Source organism: Oncorhynchus mykiss, chromosome 16 (genome assembly GCF_057628025.1).
Source record: "Oncorhynchus mykiss isolate SJ-2025 chromosome 16, ASM5762802v1, whole genome shotgun sequence".
NCBI lineage: Eukaryota > Metazoa > Chordata > Actinopteri > Salmoniformes > Salmonidae > Oncorhynchus > Oncorhynchus mykiss.
The window spans coordinates 39,747,580-39,769,792 of NC_143037.1; the positions used below are offsets into that span (position 1 = coordinate 39,747,580).

The following is a 22,213-nucleotide window of genomic DNA, read 5'->3' on the forward strand; positions in this document are numbered from 1 at the left end:
CCATTGAAGGCCATATTGAGGTTAAATCAATGACTGGACTTTTTAATTTATAAAAACAAATGACTATTGAAAGTGCAAGTCAGTATCGTGCATAGTTGTTCTGGTCTCTGTGGTGATTTTAGAGCGTTGTTCATATTTCTACTTTTACCGCATACACTTTAACCCGATACCCAGTTACTGTGCTGTAGTCAGGATGGCCGAGCGTTCTAAGGCGCTGCGTTCAGGTCGCAGTCTCCCATGGAGGCGTGGGTTCAAATCCCACTTCTGACAGTTTTTTAGTGCCTCTCAGGAGTCATGCTGCTCAGCAGTAATAATAAGAATGATGAAATAACAACTTCACACAGTGAAATAGCAATTCATAATAAACACTCTCAAATGCAGACCTTCTGGAGCTGAGCAAAGATCAAGGTTAAATAAGAAAACAGCTGGACTTAATAACAAATGAATGAGGGGAACATTTTGTGTTATTGCATTATAATGAGTTACTGCATTATCTTTCAGTTGTTAAATTTCACTTTCTGTAGGCTATGCCTGTTGGCCCATTCACTCCTAACAAGCCTGTTTTCTTCTGTCAACGTTGTCGTGGCCGAGTGGTTAAGGCGATGGACTAGAAATCCATTAGGATATACCTGCGCAGATTCAAATCCTGCCGACAATGAAAATGCATTTTTTTGACCCCTCCGGAGGTTGAAGTTTAGTCGTGTTTCTTATACCAATCGCATCCTCTCAGATCTCCGCAAGTACATAGGGATTAGTTGTCCATTTGGGATAGGACTGCAGGCCATCTATCCCACTTCACACCTTTACACACCTGGTTATCCAGCCTTCTAGCTCTATAGGCCACAGTTGCATAGGTTACAGGTTTGTAGTCAAGCCACAGATTTCAGGTGAGATCCCATGATACACTCAACAATACAACAACACGATTCTCATGAATAACCATTAAGCCATTTGCTAAGATTTCCCCCATTTTGACATGTGGAAACCTGTTGTCACTCTTACCCTGACGGGAAGCTCCAGACACTTTTTTGGTCCTATCTGAGGCATTTTTAAATTCATGTCAAATTGGCCATATTCTGAAGACACTCTTATAGTCTGCAGGGTAATCGAACTGGCCACATCTAAAGTCAAGCCACAGGTAACAGGTGAGAAACCTTGTTAAACCCTAAAAGAAAAAGAAAAAACTTGATTGCATTGAAAATAACCATTAAGTCATTCAGGTCGCAGACTCCCCTATAGGCATGGTTTGAAACCCCCTCCTGACAACTTTTTAGCGCCTGCATGTCATGCACCTTTGTAAAATCCAGTTGAAAAATAAATGACTTAAGGTAACGTAAATGACACCTAGTTAATATGAGTAGTGAATAACTATCGTATTTTTAATATTCTGCAAAAACAGCTAGTTGATGAGAGGCTGAAAGAGAATTGCAAGAATCGCGCAATTTCACAGGCGGGCCCCAAACAGGCAAATAACAAAAATAATCTCGGAACGCAGAACTCGTCGGTCGTTGTCAGTGGATTGTATTGGCGGGAAGAACAAAAATATCGTCTGCAGGGTAATCGAAGTCGCCAAATCTAATGTCAAGTCACAGTTGAGCTGCCTTGTTAAACCCTAAAAATAAATAATAACACGATTGCGTTGAAATGACCCATTAAGCCATTTGTAAGGATTTCCCCCATGTGGACCTGTTGTCACTCTTACCCTGATGGTTGCTGATATTTCCAGACACTTTTTCAGTCTTATCTGAGGAATTTTATCATTTATATCAGAATGGCCATATTCTGATGCCAGTTTAGCGCTCATTCAATGACGATTTACTACTCTTTCCCATTGAAGGCCATATTGAGGTTAAATCAATGACTGGACTTTTTAATTTATAAAAACAAATGACTATTGAAAGTGCAAGTCAGTATCGTGCATAGTTGTTCTGGTCTCTGTGGTGATTTTAGAGCGTTGTTCATATTTCTACTTTTACCGCATACACTTTAACCCGATACCCAGTTACTGTGCTGTAGTCAGGATGGCCGAGCGTTCTAAGGCGCTGCGTTCAGGTCGCAGTCTCCCATGGAGGCGTGGGTTCAAATCCCACTTCTGACAGTTTTTTAGTGCCTCTCAGGAGTCATGCTGCTCAGCAGTAATAATAAGAATGATGAAATAACAACTTCACACAGTGAAATAGCAATTCATAATAAACACTCTCAAATGCAGACCTTCTGGAGCTGAGCAAAGATCAAGGTTAAATAAGAAAACAGCTGGACTTAATAACAAATGAATGAGGGGAACATTTTGTGTTATTGCATTATAATGAGTTACTGCATTATCTTTCAGTTGTTAAATTTCACTTTCTGTAGGCTATGCCTGTTGGCCCATTCACTCCTAACAAGCCTGTTTTCTTCTGGCAACGTTGTCGTGGCCGAGTGGTTAAGGCGATGGACTAGAAATCCATTAGGATCTTCCTGCGCAGGTTCAAATCCTGCCGACAATGAAAATGCATTTTTTTGACCCCTCCGGAGGTTGAAGTTTAGTCGTGTTTCTTATACCAATCGCATCCTCTCAGATCTCCGCAAGTACATAGGGATTAGTTGTCCATTTGGGATAGGACTGCAGGCCATCTATCCCACTTCACACCTTTACACACCTGGTTATCCAGCCTTCTAGCTCTATAGGCCACAGTTGCATAGGTTACAGGTTTGTAGTCAAGCCACAGATTTCAGGTGAGATCCCATGATACACTCAACAATACAACAACACGATTCTCATGAATAACCATTAAGCCATTTGCTAAGATTTCCCCCATTTTGACATGTGGAAACCTGTTGTCACTCTTACCCTGACGGGAAGCTCCAGACACTTTTTTGGTCCTATCTGAGGCATTTTTAAATTCATGTCAAATTGGCCATATTCTGAAGACACTCTTATAGTCTGCAGGGTAATCGAACTGGCCACATCTAAAGTCAAGCCACAGGTAACAGGTGAGAAACCTTGTTAAACCCTAAAAGAAAAAGAAAAAACTTGATTGCATTGAAAATAACCATTAAGTCATTCAGGTCGCAGACTCCCCTATAGGCATGGTTTGAAACCACCTCCTGACAACTTTTTAGCGCCTGCATGTCATGCACCTTTGTAAAATCCAGTTGAAAAATAAATGACTTAAGGTAACGTAAATGACACCTAGTTAATATGAGTAGTGAATAACTATCGTATTTTTAATATTCTGCAAAAACAGCTAGTTGATGAGAGGCTGAAAGAGAATTGCAAGAATCGCGCAATTTCACAGGCGGGCCCCAAACAGGCAAATAACAAAAATAATCTCGGAACGCAGAACTCGTCGGTCGTTGTCAGTGGATTGTATTGGCGGGAAGAACAAAAATATCGTCTGCAGGGTAATCGAAGTCGCCACATCTAATGTCAAGTCACAGGTGAGCTGCCTTGTTAAACCCTAAAAATAAATAATAACACGATTGCGTTGAAATGACCCATTAAGCCATTTGTAAGGATTTCCCCCATGTGGACCTGTTGTCACTCTTACCCTGATGGTTGCTGATATTTCCAGACACTTTTTCAGTCTTATCTGAGGAATTTTATCATTTATATCAGAATGGCCATATTCTGATGCCAGTTTAGCGCTCATTCAATGGCGATTTACTACTCTTTCCCATTGAAGGCCATATTGAGGTTAAATCAATGACTGGACTTTTTAATTTATAAAAACAAATGACTATTGAATGTGCAAGTCAGTATCGTGCATAGTTGTTCTGGTCTCTGTGGTGATTTTAGAGCGTTGTTCATATTTCTACTTTTACCGCATACACTTTAACCCGATACCCAGTTACTGTGCTGTAGTCAGGATGGCCGAGCGGTCTAAGGCGCTGCGTTCAGGTCGCAGTCTCCCATGGAGGCGTGGGTTCAAATCCCACTTCTGACAGTTTTTTAGTGCCTCTCAGGAGCCATGCTGCTCAGCAGTAATAATAAGAATGATGAAATAACAACTTCACACAGTGAAATAACAATTCATAATAAACACTCTCAAAAGCAGACCTTCTGGAGCTGAGCAAAGATCAAGGTTAAATAAGAAAACAGCTGGACTTAATAACAAATGAATGAGGGGAACATTTTGTGTTATTGCATTATAATGAGTTACTGCATTATCTTTCAGTTGTTACATTTCACTTTCTGTAGGCTATGCCTGTTGGCCCATTCACTCCTAACAAGCCTGTTTTCTTCTGTCAATGTTGTCGTGGCCGAGTGGTTAAGGCGATGGACTAGAAATCCATTAGGATCTTCCTGCGCAGGTTCAAATCCTGCCGACAATGAAAATGCATTTTTTTGACCCCTCCGGAGGTTGAAGTTTAGTCGTGTTTCTTATACCAATCGCATCCTCTCAGATCTCCGCAAGTACATAGGGATTAGTTGTCCATTTGGGATAGGACTGCAGGCCATCTGTCCCACTTCACACCTTTACACACCTGGTTATCCAGCCTTCTAGCTCTATAGGCCACAGTAGCATAGGTTACAGGTTTGTAGTCAAGCCACAGATTTCAGGTGAGATCCCATGATACACTCAACAATACAACAACACGATTCTCATGAATAACCATGAAGCCATTTGCTAAGATTTCCCCCATTTTGACATGTGGAAACCTGTTGTCACTCTTACCCTGACGGGAAGCTCCAGACACTTTTTTTGGTCCTATCTGAGGCATTTTTAAATTCATGTCAAATTGGCCATATTCTGAAGACACTCTTATAGTCTGCAGGGTAATCGAACTGGCCACATCTAAAGTCAAGCCACAGGTAACAGGTGAGAAACCTTGTTAAACCCTAAAAGAAAAAGAAAAAACTCGATTGCATTGAAAATAACCATTAAGTCATTCAGGTCGCAGACTCCCCTATAGGCATGGTTTGAAACCCCCTCCTGACAACTTTTTAGCGCCTGCATGTCATGCACCTTTGTAAAATCCAGTTGAAAAATAAATGACTTAAGGTAACGTAAATGACACCTAGTTAATATGAGTAGTGAATAACTATCGTATTTTTAATATTCTGCAAAAACAGCTAGTTGATGAGAGGCTGAAAGAGAATTGCAAGAATCGCGCAATTTCACAGGCGGGCCCCAAACAGGCAAATAACAAAAATAATCTCGGAACGCAGAACTCGTCGGTCGTTGTCAGTGGATTGTATTGGCGGGAAGAACAAAAATATCGTCTGCAGGGTAATCGAAGTCGCCGCATCTAATGTCAAGTCACAGGTGAGCTGACTTGTTAAACCCTAAAAATAAATAATAACACGATTGCGTTGAAATGACCCATTAAGCCATTTGTAAGGATTTCCCCCATGTGGACCTGTTGTCACTCTTACCCTGATGGTTGCTGATATTTCCAGACACTTTTTCAGTCTTATCTGAGGAATTTTATCATTTCTATCAGAATGGCCATATTCTGATGCCAGTTTAGCGCTCATTCAATGACGATTTACTACTCTTTCCCATTGAAGGCCATATTGAGGTTAAATCAATGACTGGACTTTTTAATTTATAAAAACAAATGACTATTGAAAGTGCAAGTCAGTATCGTGCATAGTTGTTCTGGTCTCTGTGGTGATTTTAGAGCGTTGTTCATATTTCTACTTTTACAGCATACACTTTAACCCGATACCCAGTTACTGTGCTGTAGTCAGGATGGCCGAGTGGTCTAAGGCGCTGCGTTCAGGTCGCAGTCTCCCATGGAGGCGTGAGTTCAAATCCCACTTCTGACAGTTTTTTAGTGCCTCTCAGGAGTCATGCTGCTCAGCAGTAATAATAAGAATGATGAAATAACAACTTCACACAGTGAAATAACAATTCATAATAAACACTCTCAAATGCAGACCTTCTGGAGCTGAGCAAAGATCAAGGTTAAATAAGAAAACAGCTGGACTAAATAACAAATGAATGAGGGGAACATTTTGTGTTATTGCATTATAATGAGTTACTGCATTATCTTTCAGTTGTTAAATTTCACTTTCTGTAGGCTATGCCTGTTGGCCCATTCACTCCTAACAAGCATTTTTCTTCTGTCAACGGTGTCGTGGCCGAGTGGTTAAGGCGATGGACTAGAAATCCATTAGGATCTTCCTGCGCAGGTTCAAATCCTGCCGACAACGAAATTGCTTTTTTTTGACCCCTCCGGAGGTTGAAGTTTAGTCGTGTTTCTTATACCAATCGCATCCTCTCAGATCTCCACAAGTACATAGGGATTAGTTGTCCATTTGGGATAGGACTGCAGGCCATCTATCCCACTTCACACCTTTACACACCTGGTTATCCAGCCTTCTAGCTCTATAGGCCACAGTAGCATAGGTTACAGGTTTGTAGTCAAGCCACAGATTTCAGGAGAGATCCCATGATACACTCAACAATACAACAACACGATTCTCATGAATAACCATGAAGCCATTTGCTAAGATTTCCCCCATTTTGACATGTGGAAACCTGTTGTCACTCTTACCCTGACGGGAAGCTCCAGACACTTTTTTGGTCCTATCTGAGGCATTTTTAAATTCATGTCAAATTGGCCATATTCTGAAGACACTCTTATAGTCTGCAGGGCAATCGAACTGGCCACATCTAAAGTCAAGCCACAGGTAACAGGTGAGAAACCTTGTTAAACCCTAAAAGAAAAAGAAAAAACTTGATTGCATTGAAAATAACCATTAAGTCATTCAGGTCGCAGACCCTATAGGCATGGTTTGAAACCCCCTCCTGACAACTTTTTAGCGCCTGCATGTCATGCACCTTTGTAAAAATCCAGTTGAAAAATAAAAGACTTAAGGTAACGTAAATGACACCTAGTTAATATGAGTAGTGAATAACTATCGTATTTTTAATATTCTGCAAAAACAGCTAGTTGATGAGAGGCTGAAAGAGAATTGCAAGAATCGCGCAATTTCACAGGCGGGCCCCAAACAGGCAAATAACAAAAATAATCTCGGAACGCAGAACTCGTCGGTCGTTGTCAGTGGATTATATTGGCGGGAAGAACATAAATATCGTCTGCAGGGTAATCGAAGTCGCCGCATCTAATGTCAAGTCACAGGTGAGCTGCCTTGTTAAACCCTAAAAATAAATAATAACACGATTGCGTTGAAATGATCCATTAAGCCATTTGTAAGGATTTCCCCCATGTGGACCTGTTGTCACTCTTACCCTGATGGTTGCTGATATTTCCAGACACTTTTTCAGTCTTATCTGAGGAATTTTATCATTTATATCAGAATGGCCATATTCTGATGCCAGTTTAGCGCTCATTCAATGAGGATTTACTACTCTTTCCCATTGAAGGCCATATTGAGGTTAAATCAATGACTGGACTTGTTCATGTATAAAAACAAATGACTATTGAAAGTGCAAGTCAGTATCGTGCATAGTTGTTCTGGTCTCTGTGGTGATTTTAGAGCTTTGTTCATATTTCTACTTTTACCGCATACACTTTAACCCGATACCCAGTTACTGTGCTGTAGTCAGGATGGCCGAGCGGTCTAAGGCGCTGCGTTCAGGTCGCAGTCTCCCATGGAGGCGTGGGTTCAAATCCCACTTCTGACAGTTTTTTAGTGCCTCTCAGGAGTCATGCTGCTCAGCAGTAATAATAAGAATGATGAAATAACAACTTCACACAGTGAAATAGCAATTCATAATAAACACTCTCAAATGCAGACCTTCTGGAGCTGAGCAAAGATCAAGGTTAAATAAGAAAACAGCTGGACTTAATAACAAATGAATGAGGGGAACATTTTGTGTTATTGCATTATAATGAGTTACTGCATTATCTTTCAGTTGTTAAATTTCACTTTCTGTAGGCTATGCCTGTTGGCCCATTCACTCCTAACAAGCCTGTTTTCTTCTGTCACCGTTGTCGTGGCCGAGTGGTTAAGGCAATGGACTAGAAATCCATTAGGATCTTCCTGCGCAGGTTCAAATCCTGCCGACAGCGAAAATGCATTTTTTTGACCCCTCCGGAGGTTGAAGTTTAGTCGCGTTTCTTATACCAATCGCATCCTCTCAGATCTCCGCAAGTACATAGGGATTAGTTGTCCATTTGGGATAGAACTGCAGGCCATCTATCCCACTTCACACCTTTACACACCTGGTTATCCAGCCTTCTAGCTCTATAGGCCACAGTAGCATAGGTTACAGGTTTGTAGTCAAGCCACAGATTTCAGGTGAGATCCCATGATACACTCAACAATACAGCAACACGATTCTCATGAATAACCATTAAGCCATTTGCTAAGATTTCCCCCATTTTGACATTTGGAAACCTGTTGTCACTCTTACCCTGACGGGAAGCTCCAGACACTTTTTTGGTCCTATCTGAGGCATTTTTAAATTCATGTCAAATTGGCCATATTCTGAAGACACTCTTATAGTCTGCAGGGTAATCGAACTGGCCACATCTAAAGTCAAGCCACAGGTAACAGGTGAGAAACCTTGTTAAACCCTAAAAGAAAAAGAAAAAACTTGATTGCATTGGATATAACCATTAAGTCATTCAGGTCGCAGACTCCCCTATAGGCATGGTTTGAAACCCCCTCCTGACAACTTTTTAGCGCCTGCATGTCATGCACCTTTGTAAAATCCAGTTGAAAAATAAATGACTTAAGGTAAAGTAAATGACACCTAGTTAATATGAGTAGTGAATAACTAACGTATTTTTAATATTCTGCAAAAACAGCTAGTTGATGAGAGGCTGAAAGAGAATTGCAAGAATCGCGCAATTTCACAGGCGGGCCCCAAACAGGCAAATAACAAAAATAATCTCGGAATGCAGAACTCGTCGGTCGTTGTCAGTGGATTGTATTGGCGGGAAGAACAAAAATATCGTCTGCAGGGTAATCAAAGTCGCCGCATCTAATGTCAAGTCACAGGTGAGCTGCCTTGTTAAACCCTAAAAATAAATAATAACACGATTGCGTTGAAATGACCCATTAAGCCATTTGTAAGGATTTCCCCCATGTGGACCTGTTGTCACTCTTACCCTGATGGTTGCTGATATTTCCAGACACTTTTTCAGTCTTATCTGAGGAATTTTATCATTTATATCAGAATGGCCATATTCTGATGCCAGTTTAGCGCTCATTCAATGGCGATTTACTACTCTTTCCCATTGAAGGCCATATTGAGGTTAACCTGTCTACGATATTGGTTCCCAATTGGGAATCAACCCTCCCACGTTCAGCTGAAACGGTGGCGCATGGAACGCAAAAATATTCTTAAAAATAATTAACCTCCACACATTAACAAGTCCAAGTCCATAGCTCAAATGAAAGATAAACACCTTGTTCATCTAGCCAGCAAGTCAGATTTCTAAAATGTTTTACGGCGAAAACATAGCACATATATATGTAAAACCACCACCAGACACAGCTCATTTGAATAGCCAAAACATGCAATCAACAAACGCAGGATTAAAAAATAAATCGTTCACTAACCTTTTGAAAATCTTCATCAGATGACAGTAATATGACATGTTACACATTACATTTTTTTTTTCAATAATATGCCATTTATATCCATAAATGTCCATTTACAGTGAGTTCACGTTCAGAAATTACTCAAAAATGCCCGCAGGAAATCTAGGTAGCGCGGCAAGGTAACGTAAATAGACATCATAAACTTTGACTAAATATACATGTTCTACATATAGTTAGAAAGATACACTGCTTCTTTATGCAACCGCTTTGTTAGATTTACTTTTAACGTTACAGAAATCGCACACTATTCAATATGCTGAGACGGCGCTCAGTTCCAAGCTACATTTCTACGTAATGTTGGAGTCAACAGAAACACAGATTTAAGCATAAATATTCCCTTACCTTCGATGGTCTTCGTTCAGAATGTTCTGGAAGGCTTCAGACTTACCCAATACATCGTTTGGTTTCAAGTCTTGCGTCTTTGTATTAGCGCTTAAAACGGGAACGTTTTTTATCCAAAAATGAAAAATGAAATAGCGCCCCTAGAGATCTAACAGGCTAATAACATCAGCTGAAATGCACCCAAAACGTCCTCTGGTCCGGAAAAGTTGCGCATCAAAACTTCAAAATTACATATTATATGTCGACTAAACAGGTCAAACTAAGTGCAGAAGCAAGCTTTATGATGTTTTAGACACACAAAACAAACTTCAATTCAATCGGCCATCGTCTGCCCCTCTCTTGAGTGCTGGAACAAAGGAATGGCTGGGACCAATTCGCGCCCCTACGCACAGCCTATTTTCTCGTGGCACGCACTAATTTCACTCCCATAGGGTCAATTCTCGCGGGATTTGAACGATTCAAAGCTCTACTGAAAGAGGACATCTAGCGGAAGAGATAGAACGTCTCCCCAGAATCATAACTGGTTGGGAAGGGTGGGGGCCATGACGTCAAAGTTGCTCCAACTTTCATGGCCACAAAAAATAGTTTGGAAGAATGCCTGCCCTGTGAGTTCTGCTATACTTACAGACATAATTCCAACGGTTTTAGAATCTTTAGAGTGTTTTCTATCCAATAATAATTTTTATTTGCATATATTAGCAATTTTTGACAGATTTTTTTTCAGTTTACTAGGGGTACCCAATCTCTCCAAAGGGGGCATATGTCTGCCATATCCTTAACAGGTCTTAAATCAATGACTGGACTTTTTAATTTATAAAAACAAATGACTATTGAAAGTGCAAGTCAGTATCGTGCATAGTTGTTCTGGTCTCTGTGGTGATTTTAGAGCGTTGTTCATATTTCTACTTTTACCGCATACACTTTAACCCGATACCCAGTTACTGTGCTGTAGTCAGGATGGCCGAGCGGTCTAAGGCGCTGCGTTCAGGTCGCAGTCTCCCATGGAGGCGTGGGTTCAAATCCCACTTCTGACAGGTTTTTAGTTCACACAGTGAAATAACAATTCATAATAAACACTCTCAAATGCAGACCCTATCTGAGGCATTTTTAAATTCATGTCAAATTGGCCATATTCTGAAGACACTCTTATAGTCTGCAGGGTAATCGAACTGGCCACATCTGAAGTCAAGCCACAGGTAACAGGTGAGAAACCTTGTTAAACCCTAAAAGAAAAAGAAAAACTCGATTGCATTGAAAATAACCATTAAGTCATTCAGGTCGCAGACTCCCCTATAGGCATGGTTTGAAACCCCCTCCTGACAACTTTTTAGCGCCTGCATGTCATGCACCTTTGTAAAATACAGTTGAAAAATAAATGACTTAAGGTAACGTAAATGACACCTAGTTAACCTCTCTGATCTCCCAAACCCGGATCCGGTATCGTGACTACAGCCTCAAGGTCATTACCATAACGCAACGTTAACTATTCATGAAAATCGCAAATGAAATGAAATAAATATGCCATCTCGCAAGCTTAGCCTTTTGTAAACAACACTGTCATCTCAGATTTTCAAAATATGCTTCTCAACCATAGGAAAACAATAATTTGTGTAACAGTAGCTAGCAAACAAAGGATTTAGCGTTAGCATTAGCGTTAGCATCCAGCACGCAACATTTCAACAAAAACATAAAAGCCTTCAAATAAAATAATTTACCTTTGAAGAACTTCTGATGTTTTCAATGAGGATACTCTCAGTTGGATAGCAGATGCTCAGTTTTTCCAAAAAGATTCTTTGTGTATTAGAAATAGCTCCGTTTTATACATCACATTTGGCTACCAAAAAAAACCCGAAAATTCAGTCCTCAAAACGCAAACTTTTTTCCAAATTAACTCCATAATATCGACTGAAAACATGGCAAACGTTGTTTAGAATCAATCATCAAGGTGTTTTTCACATATCTCTTCATTGATACATCGTTCTTGGACACATGCTTTCTCCCCTGAATCAAATGGTAAAGTACAAGCAGCTGGCAATTGCGCACCGAATTCCACGCAGGACACCAGGCGGACACTTGGAAAATGTAGTCTCTTATGGTCAATCTTCCAATGATATGCCTACAAATACGTCACAATGCTGCTAAGACCTTGGGCGAACGACAGAAAGTGTAGGCTCATTCCTTGCGCAATCACAGCCATATAAGGAGACAATGGAAAACAGAGCTTCAGAAATTCTGCTAATTCCTGGTTGATGCATCATCTTGGTTTCGCCTGTAGAATGAGTTCTGGGGCACTTACAGACAAAATCTTTGCAGATTCTGAAACTTCAGAGTGTTTTCTTTCCAAAACTGTCAAGAATATGCATAGTCGAGCATCTTTTCGTGACAAAATATCGCACTTAAAACGGGAACGTTTTTTATCCAAAAATGAAATAGCGCCCCTAGAGATCTAACAGGCTAATAACATCAGCTGAAATGCACCCAAAACGTCCTCTGGTCCGGAAAAGTTGCGCATCAAAACTTCAAAATTACATATTATATGTCGACTAAACAGGTCAAACTAAGTGCAGAAGCAAGCTTTATGATGTTTTAGACACACAAAACAAACTTCAATTCAATCGGCCATCGTCTGCCCCTCTCTTGAGTGCTGGAACAAAGGAATGGCTGGGACCAATTCGCACCCCTACGCACAGCCTATTTTCTCGTGGCACGCACTAATTTCACTCCCATAGGGTCAATTCTCGCGGGATTTGAACGATTCAAAGCTCTACTGAAAGAGGACATCTAGCGGAAGAGATATAAAGTCTCCCCAGAATCATAACTGGTTGGGAAGGGTGGGGGCCATGACGTCAAAGTTGCTCCAACTTTCATGGCCACAAAAAATAGTTTGGAAGAATGCCTGCCCTGTGAGTTCTGCTATACTTACAGACATAATTCCAACGGTTTTAGAATCTTTAGAGTGTTTTCTATCCAATAATAATTTTTATTTGCATATATTAGCAATTGTTGACAGATTTTTTTTTCAGTTTACTAGGGGTACCCAATCTCTCCAAAGGGGGCATATGTCTGCCATATCCTAAACAGGTTTTAAATCAATGACTGGACTTTTTAATTTGTAAAAACAAATGACTATTGAAAGTGCAAGTCAGTATCGTGCATAGTTGTTCTGGTCTCTGTGGTGATTTTAGAGCGTTGTTCATATTTCTACTTTTAACGCATACACTTTAACCCGATACCCAGTTACTGTGCTGTAGTCAGGATGGCCGAGCGGTCTAAGGCGCTGCGTTCAGGTCGCAGTCTCCCATGGAGGCGTGGGTTCAAATCCCACTTCTGACAGTTTTTTAGTTCACACAGTGAAATAACAATTCATAATAAACACTCTCAAATGCAGACCCTATCTGAGGCATTTTTAAATTCATGTCAAATTGGCCATATTCTGAAGACACTCTTATAGTCTGCAGGGTAATCGAACTGGCCACATCTAAAGTCAAGCCACAGGTCACAGGTGAGAAACCTTGTTAAACCCTAAAAGAAAAAGAAAAACTCGATTGCATTGAAAATAACCATTAAGTCATTCAGGTCGCAGACTCCCCTATAGGCATGGTTTGAAACCCCCTCCTGACAACTTTTTAGCGCCTGCATGTCATGCACCTTTGTAAAATCCAGTTGAAAAATAAATGACTTAAGGTAACGTAAATGACACCTAGTTAATATGAGTAGTGAATAACTAACATATTTTTAATATTCTGCAAAAACAGCTAGTTGATGAGAGGCTGAAAGAGAATTGCAAGAATCGAGCAAATTTCACAGGCGGGCCCCAAACAGGCAAATAACAAAAATAATCTCGGAACGCAGAACTCGTCGGTCGTTGTCAGTGGATTGTATTGGCGGGAAGAACAAAAATATCGGCTGCTGGGTAATCGAAGTCGCCGCATCTAATGTCAAGTCACAGGTGAGCTGCCTTGTTAAACCCTAAAAATAAATAATAACACGATTGCGTTGAAATGACCCATTAAGCCATTTGTAAGGATTTCCCCCATGTGGACCTGTTGTCACTCTTACCCTGATGGTTGCTGATATTTCCAGACACTTTTTCAGTCTTATCTGAGGAATTTTATCATTTATATCAGAATGGCCATATTCTGATGCCAGTTTAGCGCTCATTCAATGGCGATTTACTACTCTTTCCCATTGAAGGCCATATTGAGGTTAAATCAATGACTGGACTTTTTAATTTATAAAAACAAATGACTATTGAAAGTGCAAGTCAGTATCGTGCATAGTTGTTCTGGTCTCTGTGGTGATTTTAGAGCGTTGTTCATATTTCTACTTTTACCGCATACACTTTAACCCGATACCCAGTTACTGTGCTGTAGTCAGGATGGCCGAGCGGTCTAAGGTGCTGCGTTCAGGTCGCAGTCTCCCATGGAGGCGTGGGTTCAAATCCCACTTCTGACAGTTTTTTAGTGCCTCTCAGGAGTCATGCTGCTCAGCAGTAATAATAAGAATGATGAAATAACAACTTCACACAGTGAAATAACAATTCATAATAAACACTCTCAAATGCAGACCTACTGGAGCTGAGCAAAGATCAAGGTTAAATAAGAAAACAGCTGGACTTAATAACAAATGAATGAGGGGAACATTTTGTGTTATTGCATTATAATGAGTTACTGCATTATCTTTCAGTTGTTAAATTTCACTTTCTGTAGGCTATGCCTGTTGGCCCATTCACTCCTAACAAGCCTGTTTTCATCTTTCAATGTTGTCGTGGCCGAGTGGTTAAGGCGATGGACTAGAAATCCATTAGGATCTTCCTGCGTAGGTTCAAATCCTGCCAACAACGAAAATGCATTTTTCTGACCCCTCCGGAGGTTGAAGTTTAGTCGTGTTTCTTATACCAATCGCATCCTCTCAGATCTCCGCAAGTACATAGGGATTAGTTGTCCATTTGGGATAGGACTGCAGGCCATCTATCCCACTTCACACCTTTACACACCTGGTTATCCAGCCTTCTAGCTCTATAGGCCACAGTAGCATAGGTTACAGGTTTGTAGTCAAGCCACAGATTTCAGGTGAGATCCCATGATACACTCAACAATACAACAACACGATTCTCATGAATAACCATTAAGCCATTTGCTAAGATTTCCCCCATTTTGACATGTGGAAACCTGTTGTCACTCTTACCCTGACGGGAAGCTCCAGACACTTTTTTGGTCCTATCTGAGGCATTTTTAAATTCATGTCAAATTGGCCATATTCTGAAGACACTCTTATAGTCTGCAGGGTAATCGAACTGGCCACATCTAAAGTCAAGCCACAGGTAACAGGTGAGAAACCTTGTTAAACCATAAAAGAAAAAGAAAAAACTCAATTGCATTGAAAATAACCATTAAGTCATTCAGGTCGCAGACTCCCCTATAGGCATGGTTTGAAACCCCCTCCTGACAACTTTTTAGCGCCTGCATGTCATGCACCTTTGTAAAATCCAGTTGAAAAATAAATGACTTAAGGTAACGTAAATGACACCTAGTTAATATGAGTAGTGAATAACTATCGTATTTGTAATATTCTGCAAAAACAGCTAGTTGATGAGAGGCTGAAAGAGAATTGCAAGAATCGCGCAATTTCACAGGCGGGCCCCAAACAGGCAAATAACAAAAATAATCTAGGAACGCAGAACTCGTCGGTCGTTGTCAGTGGATTGTATTGGCGGGAAGAACAAAAATATCGTCTGCAGGGTAATCAAAGTCGCCGCATCTAATGTCAAATCACAGGTGAGCTGCCTTGTTAAACCCTGAAAATAAATAATAACACGATTGCGTTGAAATGACTCATTAAGCCATTTGTAAGGATTTCCCCCATGTGGACCTGTTGTCACTCTTACCCTGATGGTTGCTGATATTTCCAGACACTTTTTCAGTCTTATCTGAGGAATTTTATCATTTATATCAGAATGGCCATATTCTGATGCCAGTTTAGCGCTCATTCAATGACGATTTACTACTCTTTCCCATTGAAGGCCATATTGAGGTTAAATCAATGACTGGACTTTTTAATTTTTAAAAACAAATGACTATTGAAAGTGCAAGTCAGTATCGTGCATAGTTGTTCTGGTCTCTGTGGTGATTTTAGAGCGTTGTTCATATTTCTACTTTTACCGCATACACTTTAACCCGATACCCAGTTACTGTGCTGTAGTCAGGATGGCCGAGCGGTCTAAGGCGCTGCGTTCAGGTCGCAGTCTCCCATGGAGGCGTGAGTTCAAATCCCACTTCTGACAGTTTTTTAGTGCCTCTCAGGAGTCATGCTGCTCAGCAGTAATAATAAGAATGATGAAATAACAACTTCACACAGTGAAATAACAATTCATAATAAACACTCTCAAATGCAGACCTTCTGGAGCTGAGCAAAGATCAAGGTTAAATAAGAAAACAGCTGGACTTAATAACAAATGAATGAGGGGAACATTTTGTGTTATTGCATTATAATGAGTTACTGCATTATCTTTCAGTTGTTAAATTTCACTTTCTGTAGGCTATGCCTGTTGGCCCATTCACTCCTAACAAGCTTGTTTTCTTCTGTCAACGTTGTCGTGGCCGAGTGGTTAAGGCGATGGACTAGAAATCCATTAGGATCTTCCTGCGCAGGTTCAAATCCTGCCGACAACGAAAATGCATTTTTTTGACCCCTCCGGAGGTTGAAGTTTAGTCGTGTTTCTTATACCAATCGCATCCTCTCAGATCTCCGCAAGTACATAGGGATTAGTTGTCCATTTGGGATAGGACTGCAGGCCATCTGTCCCACTTCACACCTTTACACACCTGGTTATCCAGCCTTCTAGCTCTATAGGCCACAGTAGCATAGGTTACAGGTTTGTAGTCAAGCCACAGATTTCAGGTGAGATCCCATGATACACTCAACAATACAACAACACGATTCTCATGAAAACCATGAAGCCATTTGCTAAGATTTCCCCCATTTTGACATGTGGAAACCTGTTGTCACTCTTACCCTGACGGGAAGCTCCAGACACTTTTTTGGTCCTAACTGAGGCATTTTTAAATTCATGTCAAATTGGCCATATTCTGAAGACACTCTTAGGCTGCAGGGTAATCGAACTGGCCACATCTAAAGTCAAGCCACAGGTAACAGGTGAGAAACCTTGTTAAACCCTAAAAGAAAAAGAAAAAACTTGATTGCATTGAAAATAACCATTAAGTCATTCAGGTCGCAGACTCCCCTATAGGCATGGTTTGAAACCCCCTCTTGACAACTTTTTAGCGCCTGCATGTCATGCACCTTTGTAAAATCCAGTTGAAAAATAAATGACTTAAGGTAACGTAAATGACACCTAGTTAATATGAGTAGTGAATAACTATTGTATTTGTAATATTCTGCAAAAACAGCTAGTTGATGAGAGGCTGAAAGAGAATTGCAAGAATCGCGCAATTTCACAGGCGGGCCCCAAACAGGCAAATAACAAAAATAATCTCGGAACGCAGAACTCGTCGGTCGTTGTCAGTGGATTGTATTGGCGGGAAGAACAAAAAAATCGTCTGCAGGGTAATCAAAGTCGCCGCATCTAATGTCAAATCACAGGTGAGCTGCCTTGTTAAACCCTGAAAATAAATAATAACACGATTGCGTTGAAATGACTCATTAAGCCATTTGTAAGGATTTCCCCCATGTGGACCTGTTGTCACTCTTACCCTGATGGTTGCTGATATTTCCAGACACTTTTTCAGTCTTATCTGAGGAATTTTATCATTTATATCAGAATGGCCATATTCTGATGCCAGTTTAGCGCTCATTCAATGACGATTTACTACTCTTTCCCATTGAAGGCCATATTGAGGTTAAATCAATGACTGGACTTTTTAATTTATAAAAACAAATGACTATTGAAAGTGCAAGTCAGTATCGTGCATAGTTGTTCTGGTCTCTGTGGTGATTTTAGAGCGTTGTTCATATTTCTACTTTTACCGCATACACTTTAACCCGGTACCCGGTTACTGTGCTGTAGTCAGGATGGCCGAGCGGTCTAAGGCGCTGCGTTCAGGTCGCAGTCTCCCATGGAGGCGTGGGTTCAAATCCCACTTCTGACAGTTTTTCAGTGCCTCTCAGGAGTCATGCTGCTCAGCAGTAATAATAAGAATGATGAAATAACAACTTCACACAGTGAAATAACAATTCATAATAAACACTCTCAAATGCAGACCTTCTGGAGCTGAGCAAAGATAGAACTACCCCCCTACTTTGTGCAATTTCCGCCTGAAGACATACCCAAATCTAACAGCCTGTAGCTCAGGCACAGAACCAAGTATATGCATATTCTTGGTACCATTTGAAAGAAAACACTCTGAAGTTTGTGTAAATGTGAATTGAATGTAGGAGAATAACACACACTAGATCTGGTTTAGATAAAACTATGGAAAAAAACATGCGTTTTTTCTATTTATTTTTGTATCATCATCTTTCAAATGAACAAGATAAAACAAAAATTCAGATAAGATGATGGGGACAATTTTCTTGAAAAAATTAAGAGGGCAACAGTACTTGTGCAAAATTTCAGAATGATAACTTCCAAAATGAGTGTGCTACATAACATTTATTATAAAGTCACCCAGGTGTCCCACACAAGTAGACCAAATGTACCCAAGTGGCCAAATTGGTAAAGTACACATTTTGAAACCAATAACTATATACAAAATACCAAAATGGTATTCTAACACACCCCCCCACAAAAATTTAAAAAATTTATGAAATTTTAAAAATTTCTGAAAAAAAATGTAAATTTTTTTTTTTTTTAAATTTAAAAAAAAAATTGAAATTTTTTTGTAAACATTTTTTTTTGAAAAAAATGTTATGAAAAAAAATATATATATACACATTTACAAAGTAACATGGGTAACTATTTACACACTTACACATCCTCAGTCCTGTATCAAATAGGAAAAACAGGAAAAACAACCTAGAAAGGCAAAAACCTAGGAAGAAACAAGGCAATGAGGGGTGGCCAGTCCTCTTCTGGCTGTGCCGGGTGGAGATCACAGTGTTTGTAGAGTGTGCAACAGTACAGCACCCCAAGAGAAAAAAATGTACAGTTTAGGGTTCCATAGCCGCAGGCAGAACAGTTGAAACTGGAACAGCGGCAAGGCCAGGTGGACTGGGGGACAGCAAGGAGTCATCATGTCAGGTAGTCCTGAAGCATGGTCCCAGGGGTTCAAGTCCACTGAGAGAAAGGAGAGAAAGAGAGCAGACTTAAATTCACACAAGACACCGGATAAGACAGGAAAAAATACTCCAGATATAAGATATAGCTCAGCTAGACTGCAGACTGGTGTTCTCAGCTAGACTGCAGACTGGTGTTCTCAGCTAGACCGCAGAACCACTTTGCCATATAACCCCACCAACATTGCCAAAACTCTAGACAATGTTCTGCTGCTGATGCCAGATGCCATAGCAGTCTCGCTCCGATGTAAAGCAGAGGGTCACTGAGCATGTGGGGCATGTGATGGGAGACTTCATCTTGCAGACAACACAGCAACGCCTCCATGCTGTGCCCTTTTGGCCCTTAGGCACATCCATGCCTGCACAAATATATTTGGGCAGATGAACACCTGTGGCAGGAGCAGAAGGGACAGGGCTTGGTGCAGTGGTGCTGTAGCCAGCAAGCTCCTTGATGAGCTGCTCTCTGAAGGCTTTCTGTGAGAGGAAGGGCTTTCCACAGCTCGTCGCCATTTCCTTGTGTAGGATGAATGCATTCACCACGGCGATGTCGATGAAATGATAGAAGAAGGTCTTGTACCATTTCATTGTCTTGTGGAGAACATTGTAGTAGCCGATTAGCGCGTCCGAAAGGTCGACTCCTCCCATGCTCTTGTTGTAGTCCTTCACTGCAGTTGGAATGGGGACATTTTTGGTTTTCCATGCCCCGGCACCATCCTTCACACGCCTGACAACATGATCCCCACTGAAGGACTTGTGGATAGTGGAGCACATCACCACCTCTCTGGTATCCATCCACTTTACAAAAAGCAGGCCATCTTCACGGATCAATCGCATGCTCCCCCGCTCAGCCCGCTTAGGCATGTCGTTCACCTTAGTCTTCGGAAAGCCCACCCTGTTGGTACGAATGGTGCCACAAGCCCATACATCCAGCTTCCTTAGGTCTGCAAACAGGGTAGGGCTTGTGTAGAAGTTATCCACAAACAGTTTGTAGCCCTTCCCTAGCAGTTGAAAATCCAATAACTCCATTGCAGAGTCATAGCTGAGTCCCTTACCGGTAGCAAAACTGTTCTTCCCCTCGTAGACAAAGAAATTGCATGTGTAGGCACATACAGAATCAGCCAAAACAAACAGCTTGTAACCCCACTTGGTTGGTTTGTTTCTCATGTATTGTTTGAGGCCAATTCTTGCCTTTGAGGCTACCATCCTCTCATCGATTGACACGTTCTGGGCAGGCTGAAAGTACGTCTTGCAGGCCTCGACGATGCTGTGGTAGAGCGGTTTGATCTTGCACAGTCTATCAAACGCTGCTGTGCCTCTCTTCTTCTCATTCTCTTTATCAACCTTTGGGTCACTGATGTGAAGCGCCTGTGAAATAATCAGAAACCTTTTGCAGGACATAACAGTCATGGGGAAAGGCAGTTGGTACAGAGATGACGTTTTCCAGTAGTCCTTCAGGCTTTTCAGCTTCACCAGCCCCATGTAGATAACAAGTGAAAGGTAGCAGAAAAGATCTGACATGGATATGGGCTTCCATGCTACCTTTTTGCCTGCTTGTTTCTTCTTCCCATTCTTATTTGTGTTGGACACGAGCGAACCTACAACAGATGGTGTAAAAAACAGTTGGAAAAGCTGAAGGGGGGTGTAAGTGGAGGTCGGGTTCACCTGAGGTCCTGGCCTCCCTTTCGGCCTGAAAGTTGGTTGTGGTGGCTCCACATCATCTTCTAGGATGGTGTGCCAACGCCCTTCTGTCCCTCTGTTAGTGGGTGGCACACTTCCCCTCTTCCTCTTCACACCTCTAGATGGCCCGGGAGGTGTGGAGCCAGAGACAGCAGGGGTACAGCTGGATGAACCAGCTTCAGAGGGGGATGGACACCTTGGCACTGGGGGCTCCCAGTCGGAGTCAGTGCCACTGTGAAAGAAAATGTTCAGTTAGAATAGTTTCACATATGAGCCCTGTATCAACAGCTATAATAAACATACATATAGAGTACAGGGAGTAGCCCTGTATCAACAGCTATAATAAACATGCATATTGAGGACAGGGAACATAAAGTGCTGTTCCACATCAACTGACAAAGTGAAATGGGCCAGCCCCAAAATAGGCTATTTGGGTAGACCATGCGTTCTCAAAGAAACAGGCACTCACAATGACAAGCTAACGTGCACTTTAGCCATTTCATTACATCGCTATATATTGCTAATAAAATGTAAAAACAGCTATAATAAACATGTATATAAAGTGCTGTTCCACATCAATTGACAAAGTGAAATGGGCCAGCCCCAAAATAGGCTATTTAGGTAGACCATGCGTTCTCAAAGAAACAGGCACTCACAATGACAAGCTAACGTGCACTTTAGCCATTTCATTACATCGCTATATATTGCTAATAAAATGTAAAAACAGCTATAATAAACATGTATATAAAGTGCTGTTCCACATCAACTGACAAAGTGAAATGGGCCAGCCCCAAAATAGGCTATTTGGGTAGACCATGCGTTCTCAAAGAAACAGGCACTCACAATGACAAGCTAACGTGCACTTTAGCCATTTCATTACATCGCTATATATTGCTAATAAAATGTAAAAACAGCTATAATAAACATGTATATAAAGTGCTGTTCCACATCAATTGACAAAGTGAAATGGGCCAGCCCCAAAATAGGCTATTTAGGTAGACCATGCGTTCTCAAAGAAACAGGCACTCACAATGACAAGCTAACGTGCACTTTAGCCATTTCATTACATCGCTATATATTGCTAATAAAATGTAAAAACAGCTATAATAAACATGTATATAAAGTGCTGTTCCACATCAACTGACAAAGTGAAATGGGCCAGCCCCAAAATAGGCTATTTGGGTAGACCATGCGTTCTCAAAGAAACAGGCACACAATGACAAGCTAACGTGCACTTTAGCCATTTCATTACATCGCTATATATTGCTAATAAAATGTAAAAACAGCTATAATAAACATGTATATAAAGTGCTGTTCCACATCAACTGACAAAGTGAAATGGGCCAGCCCCAAAATAGGCTATTTGGGTAGACCATGCGTTCTCAAAGAAACAGGCACTCACAATGACAAGCTAACGTGCACTTTAGCCATTTCATTACATCGCTATATATT

The 22,213-nt window shown here is 41.0% G+C and overlaps 5 non-coding genes across 5 annotated transcripts; all 5 read left to right on the top strand.

The window, feature by feature from the left end:
- Positions 1 to 3,843: 3,843 nt before the first annotated feature.
- Positions 3,844 to 3,926, top strand: trnal-cag (transfer RNA leucine (anticodon CAG)). Its single transcript has one exon. It is a non-coding gene; the product is annotated as a tRNA-Leu (tRNA).
- Positions 3,927 to 7,497: 3,571 nt separating this feature from the next.
- trnal-cag (transfer RNA leucine (anticodon CAG)) lies at positions 7,498 to 7,580 on the top strand. The gene has a single exon. It is a non-coding gene; the product is annotated as a tRNA-Leu (tRNA).
- Positions 7,581 to 10,801: 3,221 nt separating this feature from the next.
- On the top strand, positions 10,802 to 10,884 carry trnal-cag (transfer RNA leucine (anticodon CAG)). The gene has a single exon. It is a non-coding gene; the product is annotated as a tRNA-Leu (tRNA).
- Positions 10,885 to 13,100: 2,216 nt separating this feature from the next.
- Positions 13,101 to 13,183, top strand: trnal-cag (transfer RNA leucine (anticodon CAG)). Its single transcript has one exon. It is a non-coding gene; the product is annotated as a tRNA-Leu (tRNA).
- Positions 13,184 to 17,875: 4,692 nt separating this feature from the next.
- Positions 17,876 to 17,958, top strand: trnal-cag (transfer RNA leucine (anticodon CAG)). Its single transcript has one exon. It is a non-coding gene; the product is annotated as a tRNA-Leu (tRNA).
- The last annotated feature ends 4,255 nt before the right edge of the window (positions 17,959 to 22,213 follow it).